At 42.5% G+C, this 3,935-nt stretch overlaps 1 long non-coding RNA gene across 1 annotated transcript; it reads left to right on the top strand.

Annotated features, from left to right (window-relative positions):
- On the top strand, positions 1–3,570 carry LOC140694891 (uncharacterized). The gene is made up of 3 exons (XR_012070559.1): positions 1–216; positions 364–571; positions 3,341–3,570. It is a non-coding gene; the product is annotated as an uncharacterized lncRNA (long non-coding RNA).
- The last annotated feature ends 365 nt before the right edge of the window (positions 3,571–3,935 follow it).

Below are 3,935 nucleotides of genomic sequence, written 5' to 3'. Positions count from 1 at the left end.
TCAGCCTCCGTAGGGGCGTCTGTATCCACATCGCCTTCCTCCTGAAGACCCTGCTGAAAATGGAAGAGTCGGTGCTGGTGATACCCCCTTGGGGCCGCCTCTACCATTAGCAGAGCCTGGACATCCACCAGGTACGGATTCCCTGGTCTGACTTTTTTGATCTCTCAAGTCTCAACAGAAACATCCCTGACAATGAGTACGAACAGTTCATTGCAGGTGAGATGGTGATCGTTTAACTGGGGCCAGACGGTTTTTGTTCTGGTTCCGATGTGAACATCGGGCCGTCTTGCTTCGGGTTTGTCAGTCTGCTTAGGGGCCGTGCTCATGTTTCCTGCACTGCAGGTGAATTTGGTCTTTCCACAGTTTTTCTCAGGAAATATATCTGAAGTGTATGAGCTCTGTGTTCCCTCCCCTCTGAAAACCCTGGCCTTCTGGTGAGATGGAGCGGTGACAAGGAGGCCACTGCCACAGAGGCCTTGTCCCAGCAGGACTCGCTCCCTGGGCAGTAAGGGCCATTCTTACCTGAAGGAAAACACGATGTATGTGTACCATGGGCCACGTGCTGGAGAAGGTATGTAACCTCTCATTCAGTATAATTTGGTCCTGCTCAAGCTTCCCATTTTACTTTTTGTAGGAGGTAAGATTTGAAGATTTTCTTTGAATACAGCTATTTAGAGCTTATCTTTTTTTTTAATTGAAATGTGGTTGATTTACAATGTTTAGTTAGTTTCAGATATACAGCTGTTTTGTTAGTTTCAGGTATACAGCATAGTGATTCAGTTGTACATATACATAGTCTATTCTTTTTCAGGTTCTTTTCCATTATAGGTTGCAAGATACTGAACATTTTCCCCTGTGTTCTACAGTGAATCCTTGCTGTTTGTCTGTTTTACATATAGTAGTTTGTAATTGTTAATCCCAAACTCCTAAGTTTGTTTCCTAAGTCTGTGAGTCTGTTTTTGTTTTGTAAATAAGTTTATTTGTATCTTTTTTAAAAATTCCACATATAAGTGGTATCATATGTTACTTGTCTTTCTCTGTCTGAGTTATTTCACTTTAGTGTGATAATCTCCAAGTCCATCCATGTTGCTGTAAATGGCATTATTTCCTTCTTTGTTACAACTGTGTAATATTCTTTTATATCAAAATACTACATCTTTATCCAGTCATTTGTCAGTGGGCGTTTAGGTTGCTTCTATGTCTTGGTCATTGAAAACAATGCTGCTGTGAACATTGGGGTGCAGGTATATTTTGAAATTAAGGTTCCCTCTGGATATATGCCCAGGAGTGGGATTGCTGGATCAAATGATGTCTTTTTTTAGTCTTTTGTGGTATCTCCATATTGTTTTCCACATTGGCTTCACCAAACTACATTCCCAGCAATAATGTAGGAGGGTTCCCTTTTCTCCAAGCCTCTCCAGCATCTATGGTGAGTGGATGTTTGAATGGTGGCCATTCTGAGTAGTGTGAGATGATAACTTATTGTAGTTTTGATTTGCATTTCTAAGATAATTAGCGATATTGTGCCTTTTTTTCATATGCCTATTGGCCATTTGTATATCTTCATTGGAGAATTGCTTGTTTAGTTGTTCTGCCCATTTTTGGATTGGGTTGTTTATTTTTTTTTCTTATTAAGTTGTATGAACTATTTTTATAGTCTACAAGTTAAGCCATGTTCAGTCTCATCTTTTGCAAATATTTTCTCACATTCCATAGGTTGTCTTTTCATTTTGCTTATGGTTTCTATTGCTTTGAAATAGCTGATAGGTGTAACTAGGTCCCATTTGTTTATTTTGGCTTTTATTTTCTGTTGCTTGGGTGGATTGCCCTAGGAAAACACTGCTGAGATATATGTCAAATAATGTTTTGCCTATGTTTTCTTCTGAGAGTTTTTTAGCGTCTTGTCTAATGTTTAAGTCTTTAAGCCATTTAGAGTTTGTTTCTTTTTTGGTTTTTTTTTTTTTCAACTCTATTATATGCTTTCGATTTGTGGTTACCCTATTTTTCAAGTATATCAACCCATTATCATATCTATTTCCTTTAGACTGATAATCACGTAGGCTCCAACACATCCTAAGAATAATGAGAAAAAGGAAAAAGAAAGAGAAAAAAATCTATCTTTTCTTGCTACCATCTCCCTTTCCCACCTTTTTGTATTTTGATATACTTTTTCTTTTTTACATCTTCATGTTTATTGTATTGTAACTCGTTATTTCATTTCCAATGATGGTTTTCCCATTTCTATAGCATCCTGCTTCCTTTCTGTTTAGAGTAGAACCTTTTAATGTCTCTGTTTGGTTCCATAATGCTGAATTATCTCCCTAACCCCCTCCACCCTGAGCCTCTGAATACTCAGTACAGGGAAGCCAAACCATCCTAGCCTTCATCAGTCTTGGGATGCAATCTTCAGAGTGGGAAAGAAGAATCATTGAAAAATAATATTCTGTTTGTTGCTTTCTACCCTTGCCCAGAGAGTGAGAATCACCTCTGAAGGCGGAGGAAGAAAGATGGGGGCATGGGGCACAAAGTCTTTTCTCCTTTTGCTACTGAAAAAATGATTTCTTTTGTAATTAGTGATGATGCCCTTTAAATTGGTAAGATCGAGATTCCACAGCTTCAGCGCCTGTGAATAACCAGCTGGGAGAAAGCTCTCCAGGGCCCCTGCAGTGGGAAAGGCAGCCCCTCTGAGCACCTGTTGTTCTGTATTCTTCCGGCCTCCACACAGTTTCGCTAGGCACTGTGCAGGACGATGCAGTTCCCCAAGGTGGAGGACTGGGAGACCCCTGCTTGGTGGCAAGCCACAGGAGCCCACACTTGAAGGACAAAATGAAGAGTAGTGGGGCGGGCATAGGAACAGAGGATGGTTGAGACCCAGGATAGTTTCCTGGAGGCCAGCAGGTGAGACTGGCGGGGCAGATGGGGCCCTGGTGCATGGGCAGTCCTTGAGGGATCTGAAGCAAAGATATGAACCAAGATACTGGATTCGTGTGGGGGTAAATCGCCCCCTGGAGGCCACGTGGCAGTGCAGCGAGCCCAGGAGGAGAGGGCATTTCCCCAAAGTTGGGTTGACAGATCACAACCAACTCACTGGGAACCGAGAGGTACAGAGATATTGTTAACTTTTTGTCCCTCTTCCTGGAAAAAAAATTGCTTCCTGTTGAATAGCCTGTGTAGTTAGTGAGAATTAAAGACATGAAGTAACATTTCCTCAAAAGTCATCCATTGTGCAGTTGTTAATAATGGTCAAATGCAAACTTGAATAGATTAAATCAAACAGTCATCATCGTATTTTAAAATCTTTTAAAATAAAAAATCTTGCTGTCTTTGTTCTTCATTTCAGGGTTCACTTGGTGATAATAGTAACAAAAGCAACAGCAAACCTTTAAAGAATTCTGTCCTGCTGTTCAAGGAACTCTGTGTTCATGACAAACAAATGAGGTGGCACTTTACAGGAAGGACAGTCATTAATCACACAGCTAGTAAATGGCAGGGGTGGGACTTGAACCCAAGCTGTCTGACCCCAGAGCCCCCTCTCAGGCCCTTCAGTGCAGCTCATCACTTGGTATGCCCAACAGAGGCCAGCATTAAAGAGCAGCATGACCTTGGCTGCTTGGCCTCTGTTTCTTCATCTGTAGAATGGGGGTGTGGGCAGTGAACTCTGTGAGCTCAGTGGTCACTTCCTCCAGCTCTGCTATTCTACTGCTTTGAGTTAATTTAAGAAGTATCCGAGCCCCTGAATGGCCCACCCATAGGCTGGCGCTTTCCTAGGCCGTCGGTTACGGAGAAAAATAAGATCAGCCTGCTTCTCCAAGGAGCCTGTGTCCCTCCACGGCAAACGGCTTTGAGGCCCAGGCTCCCTCGCTGGCAGTCGGGGACTGGGCAGGAATGTCTGATAGAAGATGGAGGCAGAGCCCTTCCGGGAACAGTGGTGGCCA

Source organism: Vicugna pacos, unplaced genomic scaffold (assembly GCF_048564905.1).
Source record: "Vicugna pacos unplaced genomic scaffold, VicPac4 scaffold_107, whole genome shotgun sequence".
NCBI classification, from domain to species: domain Eukaryota; kingdom Metazoa; phylum Chordata; class Mammalia; order Artiodactyla; family Camelidae; genus Vicugna; species Vicugna pacos.
The sequence above is the reverse complement of the archived record's forward strand: the minus strand, read 5'-3'. Positions and strand labels throughout refer to the sequence as shown.